The 21,609-nt window shown below is 41.8% G+C and overlaps 1 long non-coding RNA gene across 1 annotated transcript in view; it reads right to left on the bottom strand.

Annotated features, from left to right (window-relative positions):
* Window positions 1-13,721, bottom strand: part of LOC115152256 (uncharacterized) — a 37,692-nt gene extending 23,971 nt beyond the window's left edge. The window contains exon 1 of the long non-coding RNA XR_003867449.1: window positions 13,639-13,721. This is a non-coding gene — a long non-coding RNA (uncharacterized LOC115152256). The remainder of the gene's footprint in view (window positions 1-13,638) is intronic.
* Window positions 13,722-21,609: the final 7,888 nt, after the last annotated feature.

Genomic DNA, 21,609 nt, shown 5'->3' with positions numbered 1-21,609 from the left:
TAGTATTATCCATCCCTCTGGTTCATGTTGCATGGTGGATACTATAGTATTATCCATCCCTCTGGTTCATGTTACATGGTGGATACTATAGCATTATCCATCCCTCTGGTTCATGTTGCATGGTGGATACTATAGTATTATCCATCCCTCTGGTTCATGTTACATGGTGGATACTATAGTATTATCCATCCCTCTGGTTCATGTTTAATGGTGGATACTATAGTATTATCCATCCCTCTGGTTCATGTTACATGGTGGATACTATAGTATTATCCATCCCTCTGGTTCATGTTTAATGGTGGATACTATAGTATTATCCATCCCTCTGGTTCATGTTTAATGGTGAATACTATAGTATTATCCATCCCTCTGGCTCATGTTACATGGTGGATAGTATAGTATTATCCATCCCTCTGGCTCATGTTACATGGTGGATACTATAGTATTATCCATCCCTCTGGTTCATGTTTAATGGTGGATACTATAGTATTATCCATCCCTCTGGTTCATGTTTAATGGTGAATACTATAGTATTATCCATCCCTCTGGCTCATGTTACATGGTGGATAGTATAGTATTATCCATCCCTCTGGCTCATGTTACATGGTGGATACTATAGTATTATCCATCCCTCTGGTTCATGTTTAATGGTGGATACTATAGTATTATCCATCCCTCTGGTTCATGTTGGGTATCTAATGTGTTCTCTACTGTATATTCATGAATCCTTATTGTTGAGGTTGCAGTTTCCATATGATAATCATATGAAAATGCTTCTCAGAAGGGAATTGAATAGGAGATATGTACACTGTTAATCCATGTAGATGGTCATTCTATGTAGGTTACACATCACTACAAATTGTTGTAGACTGAGGCTTATTCATATTAAAATATGATGGAAAAAAAACTTCCAAATGGAATTTACACATCCAAGATGATTTTCACACTACCTCAAAAGACTTAGAAATACATAGAAATGAAGGGAGAGGAGAGAGAAAGAAAGTGTCTTTGGAGACAGCACGACAGTATAATTGTTTAGCTAGCCAATGGGCTGTTTTACTGTATATAATATATGGTTATTTTATACAGCCTTCAGACTGCCAAGATGTTTTCAATTTGGCACGGCCCTGCGATCATGATATCAGAGGGGGGGGGGAGACTAGGAACAAGAGGGGTAGGGTAGCAATGAAAGACAGAACAGAGAGAAAGACAGAAAAATTGAGAGAGAAAGAGTGAGAGTGTGTGTGTGTGTGTGAGAGAGAGAGAGAGAGAGAGAGAGAGAGAGAGAGAGAGAGAGAGAGAGAGAAAGAGAGAGACTGAGTTCCAGTGTGGGATGACCAGAGCAGTACGTCTCACCTCTCCCAACTCAAAGGCTTTGCTCTGGGATGGATAATGCCTGTGCTGCTGAGGCACTGAAAAAGCAATCTGCAGCATACCCCAGGGTCATGTCTGTGGCCGGATGATTTGTGTGAAATGTCATACATTAAATATAAGTTTAACATTTAACACTGTAAAACTGTGTGTGTGTGTGTGTGTGTGTGTGTGTGTGTGTGTGTGTGTGTGTGTGTGTGTGTGTGTGTGTGTGTGTGTGTGTGTGTGTGTGTGTGTGTGTGTGTGTGTGTGTGTGTGTGTGTGTGTGTATCCCGCTCGCCACTTCCCCCGCCAGTTAGTTTAGGTTCAGGCAAATGGTCACAAAGGACTTGATCCATCTCACACACACACAGAGAGATGGAGTGATGGGGTGGAGGAGGTGGAGGCCTTCCCCTCCACACAGATGTGTTTCATTTACAAATGCGAGAGAAAACTTTTTTCCTTCTTTTTAAAAAATACATCTATATAGTTTTTTTTTTCACATAGCTTTTTATTCCTGGGAGCACTTCAACAGACGAAGAGAGAGTGAGCGAAAGAGAGAGAGAGAATTCTGATGGCCTCTCTCTCTTCCAACCTCTTTGTCTCAGGGCAGGTGTTGGTTTCACGCTTCCAGGCTCACAGATGCGATGGGAGAAAATGAAAAAGAGAAAGGAGTAGAGAGAAAAGAAAGGACGTAGTAACTAATTCATAAAGTCCTGAGATGCCAGAGAGAGAGAGAGAGAGAGAGAGAGAGAAAGAGAGTGGGGGTGGAGAGAGAGGTGTCCCATGGGACATCAGGGGAGCAGTCTTGCCAGAGAGGAGATGCGCTGTCCATTCTAGCAGACTGCAGAGATGACAGAGAGACTACAAAAGATGTCATCCTTCAGATGGACAATTGATGAGTTTTCTATCCTTCTCTTTCTTCCTCTTGGCTTGTTTGTTTGTGTTCAGTCAGCGTCTGAGAAAAGTTCCTCCCCGGTTCAACATAAAGACGAGAAGGTTGAGATGTGGATGGAACGGAATGTGCGGTTTAGCTTGGTTCAACATAAAGACGAGAAGGTTGAGATGTGGATGGAACGGAATGTGCGGTTTAGCTTGGTTCAACATAAAGACGAGAAGGTTGAGATGTGGATGGAACGGAATGTGCGGTTTAGCTTGGTTCAACATAAAGACGAGAAGGTTGAGATGTGGATGGAACGGAATGTGCGGTTTAGCTTGGTTCAACATAAAGACGAGAAGGTTGAGATGTGGATGGAACGGAATGTGCGGTTTAGCTTGGTTCAACATAAAGACGAGAAGGTTGAGATGTGGATGGAACGGAATGTGCGGTTTAGCTTGGTTCAACATAAAGACGAGAAGGTTGAGATGTGGATGGAACGGAATGTGCGGTTTAGCTTGGTTCAACATAAAGACGAGAAGGTTGAGATGTGGATGGAACGGAATGTGCGGTTTAGCTTGGTTCAACATAAAGACGAGAAGGTTGAGATGTGGATGGAACGGAATGTGCGGTTTAGCTTGCCAAATTAATCAGAACAATTGGTCCGTTGTTTTTGTTGGTTTGTAGGATATAACTACGGAAACAGAAACTCCTCACCTTGGTCTGTGTGTATTTAGATCAGAAACCAGAATACTTCTGTCGATGAAAACAATAATATGGACTTCAATGTTGTTTTGAAAATGCCCTCCTGAATTTGTTTAATTCAATTTACTTTACACCCATTGGTTGACTCCAACATTAGTATTAACAATCCATACACACCCCTTCTACATTTCAACTTTTCACCACGAGGGAGCGGACTGTTTGATTGATCAGTTTCACCTTGAAGGTGTTGTGTTCCCCGATGCAACAACCGTGTGAGGCCTCTTTAAAGACTAACACAGTAGCATGCCATCTCCAAACTCCACCCATGTCTCTCTCTTTCTCTCTCTCTCTCTCTCTCTCTCTCTCTCTCTCCCACTTCAAAGCATAAAGCTACAGATGAGGGTTTGGGGAAGAAATGGAAAATAAATTGTTCATTTGTATCTGGGAGGAGACCTCGATGTTCTCTCCCTGGCTAAAAGAGGGAGGAATCGTCTGGTGTGGAGTGTGAGTCAATAACACTCTCCTTGACTTCTGTTAAATCTGTGTCTTTCAGCCAGACAATCAAATGTGTAAATGAGAAGGAAGCTAATCAATGTTCACCTCCAGGACTGTTTTCCACTTATATTAGCATAGCAACAGCGCGATTCCACGCAAAAAAAACAACTGAACAGAGAATACATAACTCCAGTTGGTACGATAACTCCAGATATCTTATGCCACATATCTTAAAGGAAGGGACTACCAATGAGACCATAGTAACAGGAGGGAAATCAGTGTGCAGAGCAACACTGGCTTACAATAGTGTACTATAGAGGGAAGGGAATAAGGTGGCGTTTCAAACACAGTCCTCGTCCGGGTGCCAAAGGTAGTCTTTCCTCTCTCTGTTCAGGCTAGAAAATCACAGCTAGCAAATCAGGAACAATGGAGTCCTCAAAGAGTAGTGTGGATCAAAGCAGAGCTAACTGGCCATCGCAATCCCATTGAAACATTCTCTTTGGAGGTAATGCACATGGAGAGAGGGGGGAAAGGAGCTGATTGTGCGCCCGTGCCGTAAAATTATGGAAAACTGAAGAAAGGAGAGGAAATTCATATGACAGAAGGCCTCTCAAGTCATCCAGAGCTATGTAATGGTAGCATGTCCACTCTGACTTTCAATTCAGAGGAAGCTTTCTATTTTTTCCTTTGATACAGTCATTTCTTTGAGTTGGCTGTACCATGATAAAAAAAATACAATGGTTTGTATCCTATTCCTTTAAAATATTTCACAATTTAGTAATATAACAAATGCACTTATCCAGAGTAATTTAGTGTGTATGTACACTACAAAGGACGGTGAGACAACAACATAACGTGATCATTGAAAGACAAACTTTAGTCAGTGCTACAATAAAAGAAAGTTTGTTATTATCTTTTGAAAACTACGGTTTCTTTCAACTGTATAATATCATGATCATATTCAATGCTTTCCATGGCCTTGCTAGGTTCTACATGGAGGCTTGATGCAGGATGGTTCTCTAAGTGGATTTTCTTGTTGTGGCCAAGTTGATCACAGAGGGAATGCTACATTAACGCTGACTCCTATTCATACCAATCTCCTCCTCATTTTTCTGCACTGAAATTCCTCCCAATCTCTCCAGCACATTTCACTCAATCACCCCTCCTTCATATCCCATTAACAGAGCAGGGGTGTTGTACCCCATTCAACACAACACTCCTGTTCTCTGTGAATATAGATTTCCTAAAGTGTATATAATGTGTATAATGCAGTAGTTGCATTTTACCTAGAAGGGTTCTTTATGTCATCAGAGGGGGGTTGGGATTCTCAATGTAGTTTGAGACTTATTTTAGTCCTCCTGAAATCCCAACCATTGTGACTGTTTGAGCTATAATAGACCACTATATCATTATAATGGTATGATTATGATTTTACGATGGAAAAATGACCACGTATTCACTAAGACAGAGGCTACTCATATCGTGTATGGTCCATGTTTGGTCGAGGCTGGTTTGGTCTATGTTGTTAGAGTGTAATAGGCATGTTATCCGTGTGGACAGGTGCTGGCCATGCAGGTTACCACGCCCTTCAGAACATGACACACATGTGACAGGAACACGCAAACACATGCAGACGCCATGGCAACAGCGTGTGTGTGTGTGTGTGTGTGTGTGTGTGTGTCTGTGTGTGTGTGTGTGTGTGTGTGTGTGTGTGTGTGTGTGTGTGTGTGTGTGTGTGTGTGTGTGTGTGTGTGCGTGTGCGCGTGTGTGTGCACCAAATCCAGTCTCAGTGGTTTTACGACTTCAGATTCACTCATAGTTTAACAACCAGAGAGTGAGAGTTTACAACAAGTACCTGCTTGTCCCACTCCACACACACACACACACACACACACACACACACACAAATCAGTGGTATAACCACAGCAGAGCCTGCCTTTCTCTTAACATTCAATTCAATATGAATCCACACATTGCATACAGTAATTTTAAAACCGAGTTTAAACTGTCTAATATTATGGGCAATCCACTGTTTATTTCTCCATAGAAAGATGCATGCATTCACCTTGCATCTAATGTATGTGATGTAACTGGAGGATCTCTAAAGACATTCTAGCATTACAGGTAGATTCAGGAATATGATGTCCCAATATGCAGTGAATGCATGCCACACCTTTACCCTCTGAGCACAGACAGGTTAGAATAGCATGTGTAAGTAGCCGCCACATTGTCTCTCGTTTAGTAGTGTGTCCCTCATTGATTTGACCATGTTTTGGCATTATTGGCTTGTAAATAATGTCTCTTCTTGCCTAAGGAGCCAGCTGAGGCCTACCCTCTCTCTTTCTCTCTCTCTCTGCCGTGTGTGTTCCCTCTGAGTGTGTCTGTTTATGGAAGTGTACATGTGTATCCTGCGCTGAATGCTTTGAATCTAGTGGAAAAAAAACAAGTTGGACGAAAATGGATGAAATTCAGTTTTGCAAAAATAATGTTTGTTACAATGGAATGTTTCTCATTACAGTCTGTCAGGCAGTAGACAACAAAGAGCCTTTTATTGAAGAATATGAAGTGAAAATATAAAACAGAGTCTCTTTCCCTGGCAACCAACCACTTTTAATATGTCGAATGCGGCCTCTTTAGATTCTGCCTCCCTTGTTTGAAATGGATCAAATTAAGATGTTGAAGGCATTTTTTTTTCAGTTTGCAAAAGGTCATAAGTCTAACATAATTATAGTACATTACTCTGGGTAGGGAAACACGTGGTAGGGAGATGATATGAAAATACATGCTGTAAACCTTTTTTCTCTTTGGTAAGCGGAATGCTTTTTACGGCTGAATCAATAGGTTTAAGGAACTGACTGACTCACAGGGGAATCACCAGGGAATTAAATGTGGGTGTCATTTTGGTTAGAAATGAATATCGTATAAATGTTTACCTTAGAACAATCTACAGGTAGACTGTGTTTGAAAATCAGGACTGTTCTTATATTGCAAAAATGCACATTTGAATTCACTTAGTACTTTCAACTGTATATCAAGCCAAAGATGCTTTTTTTTGTCTAGAACGGAAACAGGAACATTTTATCAGTTATCCTGCAAACATGACAGACAATGACCATTACTTTTGTGTATGAATGCTTGATATTTTGACAAACCTGTGAGATATTTGGATAATATTTGGATAATTTTAACAAGCAGGGACATACAGTATATACTGTAAGTATATCTATTGTATGTTAAGTTCGTTTTTTTGGGCATATACCAACAACATCAATTTGAAATGCATGTGAGCCACATGTATTATAAAAAATATATTAAGACACAAATATGAACAATAACAAAAAAGTGGATGCACTTAGTAGCATTTCTACAAACACACAACCAGAGACTCACATTTATCTGTCTCCTGGGCCTTCAACCTGCCTGTCACAAAAGGTACATTCACCCACAAAAAGAAGGGGGGTAAGGAAAGAAACCAAGAAAGAGGGAAGGGAGAGGTTGTGCGATGAGGCGCTTGCCAGCCGAATTTAATTATTTTCAAATGCAGCTTATGCATTTTACATGCCCTGAGACTGAACCCTCTATTCCCTCCTCCCTCTCTCCGTCTACCTCTCTCCCTCTGTCCCTCTGTCCCTCTCTCACTCTATCCCTCCGTCCCCACCTACCAGGCCTAAAGTAGCCAGCAGACAGCGACGGAGAGAGAGAAAGAAAGCGAAAGAGGAAAAAATTGAAAACGAGAGAGAACCCCAGGTAGCAGAGACACAAACCTGCATAAAGTTAATCAGTCTGGCCTGCTCCCTATCGCCTCATTCCCTTCCTCAGTCCCTCCTCCACTTATCTGTCCTTCTCCTGTCTACCTGAAATCTAGTGTCTAGTCCCACAAAGTGCTCCCGTCTCTGCCTTCCCTGTAGCTCAGTTGGTAGAGCATGGTGTTTGCAACACCAGGGTTGTGGGTTCGATTCCCACGGGGGGCCAGCACAGAAAAAAATGTATGATATGTATGAAATTGTATGAAATGTATGCATTCACTACTGTAAGTCGCTCTGGATAAGAGCGTCTGCTAAATGACTTAAATTTAAATGTAAATGTAGATGGACAGCCTGACATCTCTGAGTCTACCCTAACAGGACGGGATGAAGGTGAGAAGAGAGACTAACCTACCCAAAGACACGTCTATGTGCAGGGAGGGAATTGCCTGTATGTACATTAAATCCATAGCTGGGATTTCAACAAGCTCTCATTGTCTCAAACATCAAATTTCGTGGCTGTTCCAAATGTGTTCCAAACGTCCAAGTTTAAGTTTAGGCATCAACTCCGAATTCTAAGGTTAGGTATTAACTCTGAATGGTTAAGGTAAGGGTTAAGGTTTGGGATAGGCTGAAAACCAATTGTTTTATGTCGCTAGATTTCGAACATGCAACCTTTGGAATCAGACGCAGATGCTCACGCCCATCCACCATCCCTGTCCACAATGCCCTGGCAAAACCAAAGCCTATTTCAAGGTAACAGCACTCACTGTTGGCCCTAGTGGCCGGTTGCCTCGTCCTCTTCCTCTTCCGACATCCTCAGACATGGATGGAATACTGACGTGTATCATGGGTGACCTGCCTGGTGAACTACAGTATGACATTAAATCCATGGTGGAAAAGGTATCCAATTGTCATACTTGAGTAAAAGTAAAGATACCTTAATAGAAAATGACTCAAGTAAAAGTGAGTCACCCAGTAAAATACTACCTGAGTAAAAGTTTTTAAGTATTTGGTTTTAAATATATTAAGTAAGGTATCAAAAGTAATTGTAATTGCTAAAATATACTTAAGTATCAAAAGTAAAAGTATAAATCATTTCTAATTCCTTATATTAAGCAAACCAGACTGATAGCCAGGGACACACTCCAACACTCAGATACAATTTACAAACAAAGCACTTGTGTTTAGTGAGCTCCCATATCAGAGGCACGGGATGACCAGGGATGTTCTCTTCATAAGTGTGTGAATTGAACCATTTTCTCTCCTGCTAAGCAATCAAAATGTAATGACTACTTTTGGGAGTCAGGGAAAATGTAAGGAGTAAAAAGTACATTATTTTATTCAGGAATGTAGTGAAGTAAAAGTAAAAGTTGTCAAAAATATAAATAGTAAAGTACAGATACCCAAAAAACTCCTTAAGTAATACTTTAAAGTGTTTTTCACCACTGCATGAATTCCATGGCTGTGAAGTACTGTGTTCTCCCAGTGGTTAGAAACTAAACATGCTTCTCATTTAACTTCCGACCTGTCTTTTGCCCGTTAGTGTGTGTGTGTGTGTGTGCGTGCGTGCGTGTGTGTGTGCGTGCGTGCGTGTGTGTGTGTGTGTGTGTGTGTGTGCGTGGGTGCGTGCGTGCGTGCGTGCGTGTGTGTGTGTTCCATGCCAGTGGGATAAAGAAAGAGTTTTGCCGGCTGAGGTTTGATGTGCTGTTTGTCTCGGCGAGCCTCAGAGCGTTTGCGAGTTTTGTCTGTGTTTGAATTTGTGTGTGTTTTCCCCAGGATTTATCTGTGTTTCCTGTGCCAAAGGGAAGCCATGGTGTGCGTGTGTGTGTGTGTGTGCGTGTTCGTGTGTGTTGTGCGTGTGTGTGTGCATTGGGAGAATGGAATACTGCTCCCAGGACATTTAATCTAGAGGGAATTTCACGCTAGTTACGGCTTGTCATCAACCGACTCAAACCCTTCCTCTGTGTCCCCTCATCCCCTGGCTAGTGTGGGAATATGTGTGGTGTCACAATCTACCAGCTCTCACAATCTCACGTCAGAATTAGACGTTTATCGATGTTATTCAAACGTCAAATGTTGAAGTTGTTACAAACATCAGATTTAAGGTTAAGTTTAGGCATTAACTCTGAATTTTGAAGGTTAGGCATCAACTCTGAATGGTTAAGGTAAGGGTTAAGGTTTGGGATAGGCTTAAAAGAAAAACATCAAAAACAACTTTCTATCGCTGGATTTAAACTTGTAACCTTTGGAATCAGAGACAAATGCTTACACCCATCCACCATCCCTGTCCACAACTCCCTGGCAAAACCAAAATCTACTTGAAAGTAACAGCGCTCACTGTTGCACCTAGTGGCCAGTTTCCACTGCATTTTTAAAATGTTTTTAATTAACCTTTATTTAACTAGGCAAGTCAGTTAACAACAAATTCTTATATACAATGACGGCCTACCCCCCTGGCCAAACCCTTCCCTAACCCAGGCGGACGCTGGGCCAATTGTGCGCCGCCCTATGGGACTCCCGAACACGGACGTTTGTGACACAGCCTGGAAACTAACCAGGGTCTGTTTTGATGCCTCTAGCACTGCAATACAGTGCCTTAGACCGCTGTGAAACTCGGGAGTATCTCCCCATGTCCTCAGACATGGATGGACGTCAAATACTGACTTGAATCACAGGTGACCGGGCTGTTCACAATACAAGCTGCACATACAGAAAATAATAACTTAACACTATGAGACCTTATGTGGGTTTCTGAATCCATTTTGAAGGTAGATATATGGCCTTCATCTACTAGTGTGTATAGAGGGTTATCGTCAAGGATCTCTGTGTTTTGTGTCTGCATACTGTATATGCACGTGCATTCATTTAGTGTCACTATATTCAAGTGAGGGTGTGTTTACTGTATGTGCATCCATGAGACAATGTGTTGGCCTGAATGTTTTTGTGAGTGAGAGTGTGTGAGGAGTAATTTGAACTTGGACAGGGACTTCCTTAAGTCTGTGAGTTCCTTTTAATTTCAGTGAACTAACACACCCACTTCAGATGCTGATGTTTCTCAACGTTTCTCCAAACGTCAAATTTAGATGTTTCTCCAAAAGTCAAATTACGACATGTTTTGGACAGCCTGGGTTGCTCCTCCTGCTGCAGCTGCACCCCCAGGTTGCACCGCTGGTGTCGCCGATGCCTCGTGGCTGGTTAAGTTGAAGCATTAATTCTGAATGGTTAAGTGAAGAGTTAAGGTTTGGGATCGGGTTAAAACAGAAACAAAAGAAAGATGTGCCCATCACCAGGTTTGAACCCAGAGCTCGCTGCTCACGCCCATCTGCCACCCCCATCCATAATGCCCTAACAAAACCCAAGTCTACTTGCTAGTAATTGCGCTCCCCATTGCCCCTATTGGCCGGTTTTCAAGACATCTCCATACGTCCTGGGTACCTGGACGGACGTCGAATTTCAAAGTGTATCTTGAGCGACCTGGCTGCACACACACACACACACACACACACACTAATCCAACCGCTATGGTTAAGAAGGTCTATGGGATCTGACACACAATCATGTGCATTTAGTTATCTGGCCACAGCTGCTGCTACCATTACTACTACTTCCTATACACCCATAGTGTGTGTGTGTGTGTGTGTGTGTGTGTGTGTGTGTGTGTGTGTGTGTGTGTGTGTGTGTGTGTGTGTGTGTGTGTGTGTGTGTGTGTGTGTGTGTGTGTGTGTGTGTGTGCGCGCGTGTGTGCGTGTGTCTGCGCCTATCCGCTTGTGCATCTAAGTCACTGTCTCTACAGCGAGATATATATTTTACACCGGCCCCTTTTCTCAGAAGTCAGACCTTTATGGATCCAATGTGACCCAGGTTGTGTTCATGCTTGATTGTATATGTGTGTGTGTGTGTGTGTGTGTGTGTGTGTGTGTGTGTGTGTGTGTGTGTGTGTGTGTGTGTGTGTGTGTGTGTGCGACCCAGGTTGTCTTCTAATGGAAATCACAGGCCTATAAACCGGTGACGTAGTTACACCCCAAAAAACTCTCCAAATTTAAACACTGAACAAAGGAGGGCGAAAGAGAGAAATATTATTTTATGTCAGCCATCAAAGCAACCAGTATTTAAGCAGAAAGCCCACAAAACAAAGAAACCATTTGTTCAAATAGAATACTATGGCCTCTAAGATGACTCTGAAGGTTTCAAATGTGAGTCTTAATATTTCGACAAGCTGTTCAATCAGTTGTTTTTTGAGGACATTGCAAATGGCAGGCTGTCTCCCAAACACACGATTGCTTGTTTTACGTGACCCACTTTTACTCTGTGTGTGTGCGCGTGCGTGCTTGCATGTGTGTTTGCACGTGTGTCCATGCGTGTATGTGTGTGCGTGTTTGTGCACGTTGGTGTGTGTGTGTGTGTCTGCGCTCAGATGGTTGTAAATGTAATCTTAGACACATGTTACCTCTGCTGATGTTCCTCAGATTGATGTCAGTTAGTATTAGCATATCTCTGGCTCTGTGGAGGCACAGGGGTGTTCTTTAGAGAGACACACACATACTAACACACACAGAAGGGTAAACCGTGCTGGGCTATCCTTCAGACGAGACAAGAGGCTTCAGAATGTGATGGGCAGGATTACCACACGATCTCTCTATACATGGAAACTGCTGCTTCTTCTTGTATAACGTCTTTGGCCAAAGTGATCGGATTATTCAGGACTAATAGACAAGACTACCTGAAAGGTTTTATTTGATTATATTCTAGAATGAGAGGCGTTATCTACTGCTAATAGGAGACGGACTTCACAGTGTAGCTCTCTATGGAATGTATCACTCTTAGAACAAAGGGTTCCACAAGGGTTCTTCAGCTGTCCCCATGGGAGCACCTTTTTTGGTTCAGGGTAGAACACTTTTTGGTTCCAGGAAGAGCCCTTTAGGATTCCATGTAGAACCCTCTGCAGAAATAGTTCTACATGGAAATTAAAAAGGTTCTACCTGGAACCAAAAAGTTTCTACCTGGACCAAAAAAGGGTTCTTCAAGGAGTACTTCTATGGGGACAGCCGAAGAACTCTTTATGGTTCTAGATATAATCTTTTTTTCCAAGAGTGTAGGTAATTAACCTATGTGATTATCTGATTACCTGTAGTTAAGCAGTACTTACAACTTTAGCTTTAATCTTGATGTATTTTCTTAGTAAACAGAGCTAACAACCCTTCTCCTTATACGACATAGCTACCATACCAAATAAGCTATATTATGCTATTTATTTGTGCAAAATGTATAGTTATAGTTGTACATGTACTTCAGACATGCTCTTAAGCCATTACTGTAAATACACCATAACCAGAGTATCCTGCTGAAATACATCATTTTACATTAATTCTCTACCTGAGAACACATGCACTGAATTCACGCAGTGTAAGACAGCAGAAGTAATACTTTTCTCCCTATCTCTGGAAAAATGCATAGGGATGCAGAACACTTCACTCAAACAATAGGGAGATTATTTTCTCTCTCTCTCTCGCCTTCTCTCTCTCTCCTTCTCCACACCTCCTTGCAGCTGCATCCCTTCATCTTGCCCAGTGAAGTGAGAGAATGAGTGAAATAGAGAGAGACAGAGGGGGGGAGAGAGGGAGAGAAGGAGAAAAGGATAGAGAGAGAGAGGGATGGATAGAGGGAGAGAGAAAAGAGAGAATGAGAATATATATGCTGTGGCCAGTGTTGTGAGACTGAGCAGGTTGCTGTCAGTCTAAAGATGACTGTAATAAAAGTGACCAAGAAGATGGATCAGGTGATTTTGGCTTTCTAATCAGTCATCTGTGAAGAACACACACACACACTCACACTCACACACACACACCGCTGTAGCCGGGATTCAGCAGTGCGCTGACACCTTCTGATTGATGGCAGAGTGGGATAAAAAAGGGCTATTAACTGTCCTCCTATTAAACTGGGGGGAATGGTGAAATGGTCCCTCTCTTCCCCTCTCTATCTTTCCTTCCCTCCTTCTTGGTCGCGCTGTAGGTATAGCCAGTGTTCAGGTGAGCTGCTGTAGCTACAGTACTGTGTGTTATGTTGAGAATACAAGATGGAGTCTGAGTCAATCTGAATTCTAATCAGGGAGGCCAGAGGCCTAATCAGACAACACCATCATATTAGCAACAAATATAATATGTTCACTATTTACAATGAACATGTGTCTTATTAATGAGCTGTAAACTAAGCAATAGATATGACACTAGCCAAAATGAGTTATTAATGCAGCAGACAATAGAACACATCACATCTTATCTAATTTGGTCTTTGACACACCTAAAACTAGTGCCTCCCCTCCCTCTCTCTTAAACTCACACACACACACACACAACACACACACACATGCTTGCCTTTTATAATAACCCCACCAACAACTGTCAGCCCACCCCTCTGCCCCCGTCCCCCCCAAAACCCCAGCATATTCAAGCAAAGCGCGTCCCTTACCTTGTGCATGGCCAACCCTCCATACTCTCCACGATTCTGCCCAGGGGTGTGTATCAGCGCCTCAGAGAAGGAACGAGGGAGAGAGGGAAAGCAGAGAGAGAAAAGAGAGAGGGATAGTGGAGAGGTTGCGAGGGAGGGAGGGAGGGAGGGAGGGAGGGAGGGAGGGAGGGAGGGAGGGAGGGAGGGAGGGAGGGAGGGAGGGAGGGAGGGAGGGAGGGAGGGAGGGAGGGAGAAAGAAGAGGCCATGGTTTACTCTTCTATTCAAGGAAACCGTCATTGGTTCAGGGCCACAGTGTGCTGTTTGTTGACTCTGCATGAGACCTCATCGTAGCTCTTGTATATACCATAAATTTGATAAGCATTGGACAGGTTTAAGCCTCCATAGTATTAATTGTTTCTGGTGAAATATACATTTTAGTTTGGCTCTCTATAAAACCTGCTACCTTTCTCTGTGATCATGTCATTCCCTTTTATGTGACGTTGTGTGTTTTTGTGAATTTTTCGTAAATTCCTAAAATAGAACTAAATTCAACTGAATTTGAATATAATAATAAGCACAATCATAATAAGAATCATCATAATAAGAATAATAGTAGAACATATTTCACAGGTGCAGGCACATGCAGAGGCATATAGACCCATCCGTGTTGTCTGTGTGCCATGTGTCATAATCCTGCCCCTCAGTAGGATGTTCTGAAAGGATTTATCATTCTCGTCTCAGATGACTGATTGTGAAAATACATGTATTTTTAGGCACCTTTTTCTCTGTGAGTACATGTAGAATTGAGGTCAGAACACACACAAAAACACATACACCCAGAGTACGACACATAGCCTTCATAACAGATCAGCCAGTAAATTCCCCAGGCCGAATGATTGTGACATGTTGTTTGGAGGAAGTGTATTTAATTGAAGGGAGGGGTGCTGTTGGATGGTTCTTATGAAACTGGCCAAAATGTCACCTTTTCACAATTTCAAAGCAAAAAACATACCAGCATAAACTCCTGAAAGGTTCCTCAATGGTGTATTCAACATATCAAGTATCGCATCTGAATAAGAGTTTATTCAGGAAGACAAACGTTGAAAATGCATGACAATACAATAATACCGTATCTATCTAGCTCTCTCTCTCTTTCTCATCCTCTCTGTAATATAATGATAAAGAACTTACATTGACATTCCTTCTAGACTTCTCTTTTTCCTGTAGCAGGACATAGATAATCAATGAATAGACAGACTCAGCTTTACAACACTCACAGGGCCCCATGCGATGTATCCTCTCCGATATGTGGAGTCCTTCCGTGCTGTCAGTCAGGTCTTAGTCTATAGCTAGCATATGTGTATTAGTCCATATGGACTCGGGTAGAAGATATCCTCTCACAGCATTGACAATCAGTTATCATTATCTGGTAGACCTCAGCTCTAGATGTATCCTCACTCAAAATGATTCAGTCTTCTGTGATAATTATTATGTGATTATTATTTGATGATGGTCCTATTATTAGGCTCATAGCCTCAGTGTAATTATGGAAAACTGGAATAAGGGGATTTTTCTTATTCAGAGCATCAACTGTTGGTCACTGGCTAGAGAACAATCATATTTCTGGTATTAAAAAAAATAGTATTGCTAATTACAAATTGATCACGCTGCATAAAACTTTGATTATTGGTAGTTGACTGTCATCCTAATCCAAATAATTGTTGTTAATTTTTTGTTGACCATTAGGCTGTCATGTATGAATATAGTTTGATGATATGTAGCTTCTAAACCTAACCTACAAGGTCACTGCATTGCTTCTAATTTGACGCCTCACTTCAAGAATTTCCAATTGTCTAATAGGCATCAACTGAGTCTGTGCATTTGCGTTGGTCGCTTCGCTTGGCTTGGCTTGGTTGACTTGACTGTGATTTGGTCCGTTTCTAGCTTTGATGGCTCGAGTTTCCTAGCTGTCAAACTGTTGCCATGGAATTGACTTCTCGCCTTTGCGGTGCTGACCAATAGTAACCGGGTTATTTACCGCGCGAGGACGGCCCATTGAGCACCAGAAGAGGGGTACAGACTAACCTCAAGAGAGGGGTAGGGGAGATCTGAGGACCATCTTTAGAGTGGACAGCGGCAGTCCAGCAAATTGACATGTTCTGGCTCGTGTTGTCATGGAGAGTTTTAGAATAAGATTTTTAACAGAAAACCTATGCTTTGGCTTTTTAATTCATAACAGCATTTGCAGAATTGAATTACTTTTAAAAAATGATTTAATGAATAGTCTGAATCTCAGGTGCTGTTGTTTGTGTGATTTAAGTGAATACATTAATGATTTGCTTAATTCATTATTATTATTACGATATTATCATAATCATTATTTTGTTTTATTTGTATTTCTTTTTTTTATTGTTAATATTAATTATTTACATATTGAATTCGTTAAATATTCAAGTTCATTTCCAAAATGCAGATGTAATTATTCTAATTCGATTCACTCTGGACGAGTGATCACATTTCAGAGACAGCATGTCACGTCTAAATCATCCTAGTGAATTCCGTATCAGATGTGTATCGGTGGAGAAGATACAACCTCTATTGTTCTCCTTCACAATAGCCAGTAGCCTCTCTCTCTCTCTCTCCTCTCTCTCTCTCTCTCTCTCTGTCTCTCTCTGTCTCTCTCTCTCTGTCTCTCTCTCTCTGTCTCCTCTCTCTCTCTCTCTCTCTCTCTCTCACTCTCTCTCTCTCTCTGTCTCTCTCTGTGTCTCTCTCTCTGTCTCTCTCTGTCTCTCTCTCTCTCTCTCTCTCTTCTCTCTCTCTCTGTCTCTCTCTGTCTCTCTCTCTGTCTCTCTCTCTCTCTGTCTCTCTCTCTCTTCCGCGCGCGCTTTCTCTCTCTCTGTGGGTGTGTGTATGTCAGAAGACAGGGACAAAGAGTGCAGGTGCGTCTACCAGATGACATTTTGTTCTTATTATCACCTTCATATTTCTGTAAAATACACGGGACTTGTAAATTATTGTGCTATAGGTTATAAGTGGTTTTGATAAGGTTTGTGTCTGGTATGTGGAGGTATATGGGAGAGGCCCTTTCTGAGTCCATAGATAGATTTATAGGAGAAGGACACTCCTGCGCGCGTGTCTATTAAACAACAATGAATAGCTCGCGCATGGCGAGGACCACGGGCCAAGTGGGAGGGGGCACAAGGGTGAGGGAGATTGAATGGAAGTAGGGATGGAGGGGGAGACAGAGGTGTGTGTGTGTGTGTGTGTGTGTGTGTGTGTGTGTGTGTGTGTGTGTGTGTGTGTGTGTGTGTGTGTGTGTGTGTGTGTGTGTGTGTGTGGTGGAGGCGAGGTGACCAAGTGTATGAGTGTACAGTTTAGTGTAGATTTCCACACCAGATCGACCCGTTCGCGCGCCGCTGTTCTGCAAGTCACTTTTCACCAAGCACCCCTTTTAAACCCGGGAACACCGTGCACGTTGCTCGCGCGTCTGGCCCCATTAAAGACTTTACAATCTCTTCCATTGATTTCCTCTTATCAAATAAAGAGAATGGCACCGCGTGCGTGGCCACCCCCTCCATACACCTCCTTAACCCCTCTCGCGCACCCCTCCCCAAGTCCGGAGAAGCAAGCAGCTGTGATTCCATATAAATGTAACATGATTGACATCTCGTGATTCTAACTCCCCTCTCTTCTCTCCCTAAAATCATATCGCATATTATTAATCGACAGTTTATGCAATAAACGAGCGTGTTGGGTTGTTTTCTTCTCAGCTGGTAACGATGCCACCAAGCTATGAAGTGTATACATAGCCCCTAATTTGATTTAGCATTTTTGATTAATGCCTGATGAAAGGCCGTCTAGAACCGGCTGATTATTGTGATGTGACGCTGAAATGGGATATTGGCTGGAATTGCTAGTTGACCCTTTAAATGTATCCGTAATACGTGTTGTCGCTTTGATTACGCACTAGTCGAATTGTTGTCATCAGGGTTTGTACTATAATTTCCCATCTGGAATTAGGCTACTCTGAGTAGCCACAACATTGACATAAACTTTGTTTTTAATCCCTATAGCTCTCTTTTTGTCTTTTCTCTTTCCCATCTATTTTTTCCTCTACTTTCAAGAGAGCGGAAGAGTGGGCTGATATCGGCCTCATGTTGCGTATGGATTTTCGTTTATATAATCGATCGAAATGTCCCAATACATTGATTCTGGGCTCAGTGTTTTACAAACAAGCGTTTATGGGTCTCGATTTTATGTTGGGAATGATTCCAGCGTGACACGAGCCACAGATAAGCCGGAAGTTATTCACAGGTGATCTAAATACAAACAAATAAACATATGTTGTTTTGCTGTGAAATATCAAAACAGAAGGGGACAAATAAAATAAGAGAAATAGGACAGATAATAGGTACAAAAGCATTGTCCACCTCTCCTGCAGATGAAATTCTAGTGGAAAAACACAAAGCAGTTCCTTCTTCTGAAATTCTCCTTGAATTATATGCCATCACTGTGTGATTGCGGAATATTAAATTAAAGTTGGATAAATCCGCGTGGAGGGGAGGCTGCGTCCAATGCGCAACTCATTTCCTCTATTCTGTAGTGGCATCACTTCGCTCCCCTCTTTTCAATGACAATGTGCCAAATCTAGGCATTTTCAAAACAGATTCCATATGCTATAAGCGGATCGCTACTGAGCGTAAGAGAGTAAGAGAAAGAAGAAAAGCGGAATGCTATTTTACCAAAGGTACATGTACTTTTTATTTATCTTCTGCTGCTGCGTGAGTTTGTGCTTTTGGGAATTTAAAGGAAGTTTGAAACAGATTGTGTTTTTATGGATGCGAGTTGTCTGGTTAAGGATCTATGCCATTAAAACGTCGAGAAGGTTTAGGTTGGGTTTCAGTGGGGAAAAAGTTCATTTGTAGCGGATTTCTACATTTTTCTGTGTTTGAATGGAAGGAGACAACGTTTGAGATTTCTCAGTGGAGTTATGTATGTGCGTAATGTGTATCGTAAATTATGGGAATAGTATTTGTTTCTCTCGGGAAACGTGTTTTGCAAGTGAAACCATATGAAAGAAGTTGCATATTATTTCCATTTTGAATTAATTAATTTGCATCGTAAGCCTTTGTTTTATTCAAATTCACTGTGCCACGCAATATTCAAATATGAAATTTACTACGTGATTTCTGATAGGCCTGTGTAATTAATTTCTGACCATTTTGATGCACATGATTTTACCATAAATGCCATTATTTTTGGCGATAATTTTCCATTGATAGTTATGGATTTTGATAAAATAAAACTTTATTTGTAATAAATATGACCCTCTTGTTTCCGTTGCTTACAAACGATGCATGTGTGCTGTTGCTTCTCTGACTTTTGTGAGATGTGTTTGGCACTTTGCTGTGAATGTAGACTGTTCTGGGTCTGGCTCTGTGTGTGTAGGGAGATGAGCCATTGTGTTGGGTAGAGGGTTTTCCACTGGGTCTGTGTGTTTTGAGGAGAGGGTCAAACGGACCCCAGAGGGCGCCGGCGCTTTGGACTGAAACCATCTGATTTGAGACCAGGGAGAACCCCCAACCAAACAGCCTCCTAGTCCCTTATGGCAGGACAGTCCCAGTACCGCTACCGGGGGCTAAACATGTCTCAAAGCAGTGGAACACAACGACCCAGAGAGAAAGATTCAGGAATTTGATCATATAAAACTTAGTTTTCAAAATAATTGTCATATTATTGTAATAACCACTCACAAAAAGCAATGCAGAAGTAGTTATATTTTTCTTCTTCTTCGTTTGAAAATTAAACACATGCAAATGGTCATTCTGATAAAAGCTCAATTGGTATAAGGTCCTTTTATCATTTAACCTGAGGACACACACACATACACACTGACTTTACAGATAACAATCTATTATTAATTGGGGATGCAGCGATATGGCAATGGGGCGAAATATTAGTTAAGGCAGTCTTTTGTCAAGCAGCCCCCGGAGAAAGAGCATCGTATGCGGGGAGAGGGAGAGGGAGGCGACCCGGGGATTTAAAAATGCATGAAGCTAAGATAAGCAGTATCAGTCCCTTAAATCCGTCTTACTTTCTCATTTCCCCCGTGAAAATAAATGAAAAGACAAGCGAAAGTATACAATATGGACAAGTCCCTCGCAGTCGCCTAAGAGCTATGGCTACTAAAAGTGGAATAGTCCAGTCTGGCCTCCAGCCAGCGTCTACTCTTTATCCCCCCCAAAAAAGCGACCACTTGAAAAACAAAATCAATCAATAGTTACAAAGTCCTCCATCCATGCGAAATAAAACCGTCAACGGTAAAGATTCAAAACAACATTTAGTCCATTGCACCAGGTTTTGCATTATAGGCTACTATAGCCTAAAGATTATCTGAGAACAGAAATGCTCCGTCCGTTGCTTCTTGCTCCATGCTGTTTGTCCAACCAGGCAGCGGCTTGTCTGGCTTCTCCTACCGCTGAGTGAGTCGCCTCTCAAGGGAGAAGAGCTTGGAATCCCTGGAGGACGCCAGAGCCACAGCCTCGGATCAGGGTAAAAAAGGGACGCCTCGGTTGAACACCTTTAACCCGGGTCACAGCCCCCAGTAGTCCGGGTTCCAACAGCCCTGGGTCGGGCTTGGTTCGGGCTGGGTCCGGGTGGGTCCTATTCAGTTGTAGGCTACTTCAGTAGGAAGTAGCTGACTGCCAACAGCCTTATCGTACGATCCCAAGCCCCGGCTCAGTCAATTCACCCCCTTCGATTTTTTTCATGAAGGAGAAGCGATCTCCTGATTCCTTTCACGATTAACACCGTGTAAGGTCTCTCTCGGTAGCGACTATTAAGAGACAGAAAAGGTTAAATAAAAAGAGATAGGTGGATGGGAATAGAGCAATGGGCCTACTACGGACGTACGCAACTTCTGAATACATACATGTATTTCTTTGAATGGTTTGTTTGATTTAATGGTTCTAACATTATCTGAAGAGGTCCGCTTGGTTCTGCTAGGCCCATTGTCGTCTTATGTGGACTGGGAGTTTGTAAGATGTTGATGACTTTGATGCACATGTAGGCTATTTGCTGTTTTTATTTTCTATAGGTGATGCATGTATAGGCTATGCTCTCCACTCATCACGAGAGATATGTTTTACCATCATCACAAACACATCATACACATTTTCAACCAATATCTTCTGAAGGCTGGTTCTTTGTTTGTAATGTAGGCGCATGCATTAGTCTACTATTTAACATAAATACTGATGTATATGTTCGTGACATCCAAAGACGCGTATCTGCGTTCTTCTTCGGCCTCTATAATAAGTCAAATACATGCTACAGTATTCAACCTTTTACATAATATTTAGAAACACTGATGGAAGAACGTAATTTAGTTTTACGTATAATCTTAATTCATTGATTTTGCATCAAATTATGAGGTTGGGATCTAATTGATATTAAAATAAATATCAGACTTTCGGGTTAAGGCCGGTGTGTTCCTCTGTATATTGTATATAGGCCTAAAGCATGCTGTCTTCTGCTTTTCATAGCCAGACATATCCTGTATTGTTTTGTCATAGTTTTACATCAATGTAATAAACATGTCGATGTTGTGTTCAATATATTGACAACATACCCTTGTTTACATATGGTGTTCCGTCAGTTTAAAAATGTACAACACAGTTAAACACACTCAATTATTATCTATCTGTAACAAGCGTCCACTGAAGCCATTCAATTTGTGCATCGCTGAAGATTAAATGTAGGTTATTTAATCCACTAGATCAAATATTATCCTATTTTCATTCAAATCAGGACATCAAAATAAGCAAACACACCCCTATATTTGGAATGTACACTGACATTCTGAAAGCTTTAACATAATGTCATATTCTATATGAACCTTGCAATGTGTAGGGTGGCATACAGCACGCTATTATTCTTCATCTGCGGACCTTTATTAAAAAAACATGACTTCTCTGTAATTCTACCCTATT

The sequence above is a fragment of the Salmo trutta genome, chromosome 2 (genome assembly GCF_901001165.1).
Source record: "Salmo trutta chromosome 2, fSalTru1.1, whole genome shotgun sequence".
Taxonomy (NCBI): domain Eukaryota; kingdom Metazoa; phylum Chordata; class Actinopteri; order Salmoniformes; family Salmonidae; genus Salmo; species Salmo trutta.
This window is presented reverse-complemented; position numbering and strand designations above follow the sequence as displayed.